This window comes from Macrobrachium nipponense, chromosome 10, assembly GCF_015104395.2.
Source record: "Macrobrachium nipponense isolate FS-2020 chromosome 10, ASM1510439v2, whole genome shotgun sequence".
In the NCBI taxonomy this organism is placed as follows: domain Eukaryota; kingdom Metazoa; phylum Arthropoda; class Malacostraca; order Decapoda; family Palaemonidae; genus Macrobrachium; species Macrobrachium nipponense.
In genome coordinates this window covers 30,379,288-30,390,639 of record NC_087204.1, presented here as the reverse complement: position 1 = coordinate 30,390,639, position 11,352 = coordinate 30,379,288, and positions in this window count along the sequence as shown.

The following is an 11,352-nucleotide window of genomic DNA, read 5'->3' as shown; positions in this document are numbered from 1 at the left end:
CAGTAATTTAATCTTTTGATATACACAGTGGAATGTGCTTTTTTATTTGCTTTTGGTTATTACTCATATGGTTAACATTATATAAAAGGATGGTGAGTGAAAAATCATATTACTAAAAATGACGAAACATTCTGAAAAATTTCGTGCCAGATGAAAGAGTCAAAGAAGAGTTTATATTTCGAATCCAAATAAAAGCATCTCGGTCAATAAAATAATATAATATTGAATAATCATCAACGAAATTATATAAGTATAAAAATAATTCTACCATAATCGTTGTCAAGAAACAAAAAGAAAAAAATCTCATCACGTCGCACAATATTGTGTGACGCCACACTCGGGCAGGAAAGTTAGTTTAACTGTCTTGTCTCTTGCACTGATAAATTGGGTGGTCGACATTAGCTTGCATGAGACTAATATTTCTATCGTAGATATTGATCCGCATATTGGCACATATAGAACAACCATGTCTTGATGGATACGGCAACAAAGAGAAAGCTAAATATAATCAATTTATTGAAAAAAAAAAAAAGTGGAGGACGACCCCATGCTTGCCCTGCTTTGTAATATATATATATATATATATATATATATATATATATATATAGATATATATATATATATATATATTGTTACGAAGTGCCAAGTATCTGGTTACCTTGCATCAAATACTTACCTCACCAAAAGCCAGACACCTGAACCCTCATAACACTTTTTAAACGACTGAATACTCTAAAAGGCAACTGTGATCCCTTAACACTTACCAGTATTGCAGAAAATCAGACTAAGTTCATCAAAACAGGTTGGTGAGTAATCTTGTAAGTTATTAAATTAATCAAAGGGCATCACTCCATCAACAACTTTAAAAGTCTAAGTCTTTCCCTGATTTCAGAAGTCTAAGTACTTCCCTGGTTCTAAGTCACTTCAAATAAATTGAAGGAAAGCAAATCAATTACCACTCTATGTTTCTACCTAACATAAATCTAATCATAATTAAATATACTGGTATAAATGAAAATACTTATAAAAATTTTAAATACAAAAATTTATTATTAAATTCAAAATTTATAGGTGAAATTCATAATATCAGGGAAAATTACTGTTACTTGAAAACAAAGTAAAGTTTCATTAATTCTTGAATCAAATTAAGTAAAATTAAATCAAAATTAATTTATCACAAAATTCAAGAAAATTAATTCAATTGAAATTCAAAAGTGTTAGGCCATAATTGAAAATTTGAAATTAATTCACAAGTGCTAAACAACAACAAAACTTGAAAAGAATTCTAAGTAAATGTAAATTAATTCACAAATGTTAAATTTAATCAAATGTGCAATGATTAAGCAATGAAAATAACTAAGTCAATTAAATTGTGAGTGCAAATGAAAATATAAAATAAAAAGACACACTTCAATAAGAAAACGAAATAGTGCACAAACAATGGAACAAACACAAACACAAAAAATCAGCAATGTGTAAAAGTGTAAATGTTTTCACTCAAAACATTGTAAACATCAGTTTTTACCAAACCTTCGTAAACACCTGTTATATGTTATTAGTTAACCACAGTTCCTATCAATTATTAGTTAACCACACTCCCTATCCATTATTAGTTAAACACAATTCCTATCCATTATTAGTTAACCAAACACTTTTCCCATTAACTTTTAGTTATTAGTTGCAACTAATAAAAATATAACACTTTACCTTTTTGGTATACCAACTTCTTTTTCTCTTGCTGCAGCTTATATATCACACTTTCACAAAAACCAGGCACCGTTACGAAACAATATCTGTTCAGATTCCACAAAAGAAACTAAATAACACTAAATAAACTCTAAGAAATATCAAATATGAAATTGTAAGTTACGAGTGACCAATTTACAGTTACGTTAATATAATTTCAATGATTTCGAGTGAGAGAGAGAGAGAGAGAGCGAGAGAGAGAGAGAGCGAGAGAGAGAGAGATCTGACTGCCTCGAGGTCCTAAGATAGAATGAAATCTCTTCCTTGACGGAAGCTGGAGAGGGCAGATGTCAAAAACGTATTTGGCACGAATGCTTCCAGTAGCTTTGAAATCTGATGCAATCTTCATAAAGAAATGTGTAACATGCATATACGAGTCCAGTCTGTTAAAAAAAACAAAGAAAGACACGTACCCGATCGAAACGGAGGCTGAGCGATAATTAAGATTGACATGTTTTGATAACAACGCAAGACTCAATTCTCTCGCTATCACATGCGTTGACAGATTTAGGAAAGCAAACGGATCTCGCAGACCCTCCAATCTTATAGTGTTGACATAAAAGTTAAACATTCGTAGTTTCGAAAAGACAAAGTAAAAATCTCTCTCTTTTTACATTCTACGTTATAATATATATATATATATTCTTTTACAACACGTAATGCGAAATCTGAACACACATTTTAAAACATCCTATTCTAAGCTATCTAGGAATCTGAAAAAATGTTGTAAAATTCTACATGACATTTCAAAGAGGGGAAACATGCATTTTGAAAGTAGTAATATATAATATACCTCCCCCCAGAAGATTTTTTATCACGGTGTTGAATCCAACGATTCGCAACGAGATAAATAATCAGCAACTACATTGTTTTTGCCACTAATGTGCTGCACTCTTAAGTTATACTGTTGCAGGCACAAAGACCACCTGGTCAGTGTTTGATTATGGTTTTTCATTCTCTGGATAAATGATAGTGGATTGTGATCAGACATAACTAAAATTTATTTCTTCATTCCTAGGTCTATTCACATACACTTCAAATTTTTTCAATGCGGTGATTAAGGCTAAAGTTTCCTTCTCAATTGTCGAATATACTTTCTGATGTTTTTTCAATTTTGTAAACATGAAGCACACAGGATGGTAGATATTATTTTCATCTTCTTGAAGTAGAACAGCTCCAACGCCACAGTCTGACGCATCAACTTGTATCACAAATTTCTTGTCGAAGTCTGGAGCTTGAAGTACTGGTCTTGAAGTTAAAATGGCTTTTACCTTCTCAAAGGATTCTTGACACTCTGGAGTCCAAATAAACTTGGCTTTGGGACTAGTCAAGTCTGTCAAGGGAGCTACTACGGCTGAGAAATTTGGGCAGAAACGACGATAGAATCCAGCCATGCCTAAAAATCTCTGTAGCTGTTTCCTGGTATTAGGTGGGGTAGCCTTACGGATACCTTCTACATTAGCATTTACTGGAGCAAGAAGGCCTTTCCCAACTTCAAACCCAAGATACTGTACAGTTGCCTTTCCAAACTCACTCTTCTCTAGGTTGACTGTTAATCTTGCTTCTTGTAGTTTCTTGAAAACTTTCCTCAGAATCTTCAGATGTTCTTCCCACGTTGTAGAGTAAATCACGATGTCATCCAGGTATACACCTACTCCTTCTATTGATCCTAGCAGTTGATCCATCACTTGTTGAAATGTTGCGGGTGCATTCATCAGTCCAAACGGCAGAACAGTATACTGATACAGTCCAAATGGAGTAATAAAAGCTGACAGCAACTTCGCATTCTCATCTAAGCGAATTTGATAATATCCTTTCAACAAGTCTATCTTGGAAACAAACTTGGCTTGCCCAATATTATCAAGTAACTGATCTATAAGAGGCAAAGGATAATTATCAGCCACACTGATAGAATTCAGCTTCCTATAATCAGTACACATCCCAAATAAACCATCTGGTTTCTTCACCAACACACATGGAGAACTGAAGTGACTTGAACTGGGTTCTGCTAATCCATGTTGCAGCAAATACTCAACTTCTTTCTTCAAAACATCTCGATGATACGGCGATAAGCGATAGGCTCTTTGATTGAAAGGTCTTCCATCTTCTTGAATCTTGATTTCATGCATGGTCAGATCAGTACGTCTAGGCACATCTGAAAAAATTTCTGGAAAACTTCTAATTACGTCACTTGAGTCTTCACCTTGTTCAACACTCAGATGTTTCAATTTATCCTCCAAATTTTCCAAAATTGAAGAATTATTCATCTAGCTTGCAGCTCCCAATTCATAGCCATCATCGTCTTCTGTAGATAAAGTTGTCTGGGTTACTGACACAGTTTCAGTTTTAGTTTCTGAGAAATAAGGTTTCAAGAGGTTCACATGTATCTTCCTTTGTTTTCTTCTTCTTTCTGGTGTTTCAATCACATAAGTTCTATCACTTAACTTCTGAATTATCTTGTAAGGACCTTGAAATTTATTAGTGAGGGGAAATCTCTTGACAGGTAAGAACACTAACACTTGTTGACCAACACTAAAACTTCTTAGCTTAGTCTTAGCATCAAATCTCCTTTTCATTTTCTCTTGACTCATTTTCAAGTTTTCTAAAGAGAATTTTCTAATCTCTTTCAACCTTTTCCTTAAGTTCTTCACATACTCTCCTTGGCTTTCCTCTTGATTTTCTTCCCAATTTTCTGCAAGAATCTTCAACGGTCCTCTAACTTCTCTTCCAAAAATCATCTCATTTAGTGAACATCCCATACTTTCTTGATAAGCACTCCAAATTTCAAACAACATTAATGGTAAACCAACATCCCATTCTCTTCCTGACTCAGAACAATACTTTGTCAGCATACTTTTCAATGTCTGGTGGAACCTTTCCAAGGCACCTTGAGTTTCTGGATGATAGGCAGTGGAAAACTGTTGTTTCACTCCTAACAAATTCATCACATCCTGGAATAACTTTGAAGTAAAGTTGGTTCCTCTGTCACTTTGTACTATTTCTGGTATTCCAAACTTTGAGAAAAACTCCACAAGTTTTTCAGCAACTATCTTGGCAGATATGTTTCTAACAGGGATTGCTTCTGGATATCTTGTCACAGGGCACATTAATGTTAATAAATACTCATTTCCTTTCTTTGTCTTCGGCAATGGTCCAACCATATCTATAATCACTTTGCTAAAGGGTTCTCCTCTAACTTCTATAGGTTGTAGGGGGGGCTTTCTTGATAGTTTCATTCGGTTTTCCCGCTATCTGGCAGGTATGACACTCACGACAGAACCTGCTAACATCTTTGTGAAGTCCAGGCCAGAAAAAATATTTCATGATCTTCTCCACAGTCTTCCTGATTCCCATATATCCAGACTCATGAGCTACTGCACCCACTTGCTTTTTCAATGGATATGGAATCAAAATTTGATGATATTCGCCCCATTCGGCATCTCCTGGTATATCTGTAGGTCTATACTTCCTCATCAGCAAACCTTCCTTCAGATAGTAACAGGTAGGAGTTTGTTGCATCTCTTCTCGATCAACAACTCTGAAGAACAAATCAGTTAACGATGCATCCTTCTTCTGCAAGTCCATCAGCTTCTCTCTCGTCACTTGACCAACTTCAAGGGTTGAATTCTCAATATCTGCTAACTCAGCTGCTGTACTTTCACTACTGTCTTCAGTAACACTTTGACTACTCGGAGTCTCTTCAGGAACATCAGGTTCTTCTTCGTCGTCGTCGTCGTCTTCTTCATCTTCTTGAGAAATCTCTTCTTGGTCAGCACTATGGGGAACTTCACTTCCCTGGAATAATTCTTCTAAGCACAAAGATCCTTCACTTGATCCTTCTTGGGTGTGCAAATCCTCAGTTTCTTCACTTGCAGTCGTAGTCCTCTTCATACTTCTGGTAGTTACACAACTAGGAAACAGGTGGGGGTTATTCTTCTCCAACTCTACTGTAGGACTAATCCTCAATGGTTTGTCTGTCACTACAGGACAAGGAATAAATGGCACACCACCAACTTCATTCCCCAACAGAACATGTATACCTTCCACAGCCAGTGAGTCCTTTACAGCAAAATCAACATTCCCTGTCACCAATTCACATGACAGGTGTAAGCGGCATATAGGAGTTACTTCCTCTCCTCCTGTACCCTTTAAAATAACTGAATCTCCTGTGAGACTCTTCTCCAACTGAGGGCAAGAACCACGTACTACGACACTATGGTTACTCCCTGTATCACGTAATATCTTGACTGGTACCTGCATACTTCCTTCTTGAGTTGACAGCATACCCTCATAGATATATGGCTTAAAAGCCTCCACACTGCTAAGCCACTCACTGCTCGAGGTAACATTTCCACCGGTTGCTAAACATTCACCTTGTTTAGTTTCATTCTTCTCTGGAGTCTGATTCTTTCCCACACTGCTCTTCTTAGTTTGTTTCACCTGGTCACCTTTTACAACTTGACCAACTGGTTTTGACTGCTGTTGATTCCGGTAACACTCTTGACTGTAGTGTTCTACTCTTCCACACTTGAAACAAACAACATTAGGTTTTTGTAACTGTCTTGAAAAACTGGATGAGGATTTCACATTAGTTTGCTGAGTTGTATTACCTTGTGTACTCTTGTTTGTATCACTTGAAGGTTTCCCATTAAATTTGTTCCTGTTATTTGGAAAAGACTTAAAACCTGGGCGTTGTTGACTCTGGTACTTGACATTGTAATTACGTTTACTACTGATTATATTGTAATCTTCACTAAGTGTAGCAGCTTTGTCAAGTTTCTTCACTTCTCTCTCTCTTAAATAAGCTCTTATATGTTCAGGAATTCCCTTAAGATATTGTTCAAGAACAAGTAACTCTTCTAACTCATCAAAAGTTTTAACTTTTTCAGCTTCTACCCAACGTTTGAAACACCTTCTCACTTTGTAAGCATAATCTAAGAATGTTCCCTTCTCATCTTTTCTCAAATTTCTGAATCTCTCATTGTAGTACTCTGGGGTCATCTGGTAAACTTGTAGCACACTGTGTTTAAGTACCTTGTAGTCTTTACACTGATCAGCTGTTAACGCTAGATAAGCACTTCTCCCTTTACCAATTAAGACACTTTGTAGCAAAACTGACCATTTATCCTCTGGCCATCCCATACCTGAAGCCACTTTCTCAAAGTGATCAAAAAACTCATCTGGAGCTTCTTCAGTAAACTTAGGGATTAACTTCTGTACTCTCACTACATCAAATACAGGGTCTTGATTACCTTGGTTAGGGTTAGACGGTGTTACAGGTAATGTGGATCTAGCTTTTATCAATTCCATTTCCCTTTCATGTCTTGCGATTTCTCTTTCCTCTTTTATCCTTTCTCTTTCCTCTTCTGCTGCTTTTTCTTCTTCTCTTTCTCTTCTTTCTTGTTTTTCCCTGTCTATTCTTTCTCTTTCAGCTTGCATTCTCTCTCTTCCAGCAAGCATTTTTAGCTTAATCAAATTCTCTTCTGCTTCAATGCGTCTAAGCTCTAACTCTTCATCACTTTTCTCTTTCTTTTCTGCTTGCTTATTTATGAGATCAGCACGTGCTACATTCAACAACTCTTGAGCCAATTCTAACTCATCTTCATCAGTTATTCTACTAGAGTTTATCAATGATTCCATAGCAATACATCTTATTAGTGCCTTTACCATACTAGTAGACACATAACCACCACATGCCTCTGCTAAAGCTCTCCACTGTGCTCTAGTCAGAGTGGTTTCAGACAAAACTTGTATGGGAGGGGCTGCTAAAATTTCCTGAACATTGAACTGAGCCATTTTCCTCTAAGTTATCAACTTACAATTCAATGCAAAACAAAATTATATGGTTACTCTCCTAACAAAATATATCCCTAATACCACCAGAATATTCTAGAGTGATAATGAAATCTGCTTTCCCGGGTCTCTGGGCACCATTAAACAATGTTACGAAGTGCCAAGTATCTGGTTACCTTGCATCAAATATTACCTCACCAAAAGCCAGACACCTGAACCCTCATAACACTTTTAAACGACTGAATACTCTAAAGGCAACTGTGATCCCTTAACACTTACCAGTATTGCAGAAAATCAGACTAAGTTCATCAAAACAGGTGTAAGGTAATCTTGTAAGTTATTAAATTAATCAAAGGGCATCACTCCATCAACAACTTTAAAAGTCTAAGTCTTTCCCTGATTTCAGAAATCTAAGTACTTCCCTGGTTCTAAGTCACTTCAAATAAATTGAAGGAAAGCAAATCAATTACTACTCTGTGTTTCTACCTAACATAAATCTAATCATAATTAAATATACTGGTATAAATGAAAATACTTATAAAAATTTTAAATACAAAAATTTATTATTAAATTCAAAATTTATAAGTGAAATTCATAATATCAGGGAAAATTACTGTTACTTGAAAACAAAGTAAAGTTTCATTAATTCTTGAATCAAATTAAGTAAAATTAAATCAAAATTAATTTATCACAAAATTCAAGAAAATTAATTCAATTGAAATTCAAAAGTGTTAGGCCATAATTGAAAATTTGAAATTAATTCACAAGTGCTAAACAACAACAAAACTTGAAAAGAATTCTAAGTAAATGTAAATTAATTCACAAATGTTAAATTTAATCAAATGTGCAATGATTAAGCAATGAAAATAACAAAGTCAATTAAATTGTGAGTGCAAATGAAAATATAAAATAAAAAGACACACTTCAATAAGAAAACGAAATAGTGCACAAACAATGGAACAAACACAAACACAAAAAATCAGCAATGTGTAAAGTGTAAATGTTTTCACTCAAAACATTGTAAACATCAGTTTTTACCAAACCTTCGTAAACACCTGTTATTAGTTATTAGTTAACCACAGTTCCTATCAATTATTAGTTAACCACACTCCCTATCCATTATTAGTTAAACACAATTCCTATCCATTATTAGTTAACCAAACACTTTTCCCATTAACTTTTAGTTATAAGTTGCAACTAATAAAAATATAACACTTTACCTTTGTGGTATACCAACTTCTTTTTCTCTTGCTGCAGCTTATATATCACACTTTCACAAAAACCAGGCGCCATTACGAAACAATGTCTGTTCAGATTCCACAAAAGAAACTAAATAATACTAAATAAACTCTAAGAAATATCAAATATGAAATTGTAAGTTACGAGTGACCAATTTACGTTACGTTAATATAATTTCAATGATTTCGAGTGAGAGAGAGAGAGAGAGAGCGAGAGAGAGAGAGATCTGACTGCCTCGAGGTCCTAAGATAGAATGAAATCTCTTCCTTGACGGAAGCTGGAGAGGGCAGATGTCAAAAACGTATTTGGCACGAATGCTTCCAGTAGCTTTGAAATCTGATGCAATCTTCATTAAGAAATGTGTAACGTGCACGTGGTTTTGATCTAAGACATATGCGTACGAGTCCAGTCTGTTAAAAAAAAAAAGAAAGACACGTACCCGATCGAAACGGAGGCTGAGCGATAATTAAGATTGACATGTTTTGATAACAACGCAAGACTCAATTCTCTTGCTACCACATGCGTTGACAGATTTAGGAAAGCAAATGGATCTCGCAGACCCTCCAATCTTATAGTGTTGACATAAAAGTTAAACATTCGTAGTTTCGAAAAGACAAAGTAAAAATCTCTCTCTTTTTACATTCTACGTTATAATATATATATATATTCTTTTACAACACGTAATGCGAAATCTGAACACACATTTTAAAACATCCTATTCTAAGCTATCTAGGAATCTGAAAAAATGTTGTAAAATTCTACATGACATTTCAAAGAGGGGAAACATGCATTTTGAAAGTAACAATATATAATAATTTGTATATATATATATATATATATATATATATATATATATATATATATTTATATATATATATATATATATAAAGCGGAGGACGACCCCATGCTTGCCCTGCTTTTGAAGGTCATCATCGGATGATCATTGAAAGAGCTCCGGCTAACTCCCCTGACAACCGGTGTTGCTATAAAGAGAGAACAATATTCTCTCCTTTCAAGTTGATGCTCAAACCATCCGTAACAGGCTACGGGAGGCCAAGATATTATTTCATTATATTCCTGCCAAGAAACGCTTCGGAACAGAGAAACACAAAGAAAATAGTCTATGGTTTGCGTTACATTATTATTCACTTCACGATGATTTCTGGAAGAAAGTCATCTTTTGCAATGACGAGGAGACATTCTCTACCGATGAACACCGTAGCCTTCTTCACTGCTGGCGTTTAAACATTAACTAAATCAATGTTGAACTTCTCGCTAATTTTTAGAAGTTTAGATAATAATAAATACAAAAGTAGGTGTTATATATTTAATTAACTTCACAATAGGTATCAAAATGATAGGCCTAATTAGCAATGAAAGCAATCAGAAATTACACATGATAACGGGATATATACAGACAAACTCATACACACACAAACACACACACACACATATATATATATATATATATATATATATATATATATATAATATATATATATATCGAGCTACAAATGTCCTTTAATATCTAATTTGCTCCACCTCGGAATTAATATATTTTCATATATGTTTAACCGAAGGGGAATTTTTTAGGCGATAATAGATTTGCCGGCTCACGGGCATGAACCATCAACACCTTCAAATCCAGGACGACAGTAAAGCGGGTTAAGGCTTCACTGTCGTCCTGGATTTAAAGGTGTCGATGGTTCGTGCCCGTCAGCCGCCAAATCTATTATCGGCTAAAAAATTTCCCTTTGGTTAAACATATATGAAAATATATTAGTTCCGAAGTAGAACGAATCAGATATTCTAGGACATTCGTAGCTTGATATTTATAAATGTTATAATGTTATAATGTTGTAATGTTAAAATGTTATAATTTTTTTAATTTTAATTTTAATTTTATATTATTATATATATAGTATATATATAGTAGTATATATATAGATATAGATATAGCATATAGCATATAGCATATAGATATATATATATATCTCATATACATATATATATATATATATTATATTATATATAATCTATATATATCTCATATATATATATATATATATATATATATATATATATATATAATATATTATAATATAAAGTATATATAATATACATATACATAGTATTACATTAAAGTATATATATAATATATATAATATATATTTATATTTATTATATATATATATATAATTCATATATATATATATATACATATATATAATAAAATAGAAATTCCACACCTGGACAGGATTAAGACGGTGGTCCAGACCCTCGGAAAATCTAACCCTTTTGCATTTACTTACCCAAACACCCTAGCCAAATACCTGATTAACGTCCAACAAAAGACATCCCCCAAGGACACAGGCGTTTACGAAATCCCATGCCTGGACTGTGACCAATCTTACATCGGATTTACAGTAAAATCACTTCCCCAGAGATTAATACAGCGCAAACAGTCAGTTAGGTATGGACAACAGAACTCAGCAATTTTCAACCATATAAATGAACATGACCATAGTATAAACTGGAATTTGTCACATATAATTTATAGCAGCAACTGCCGGT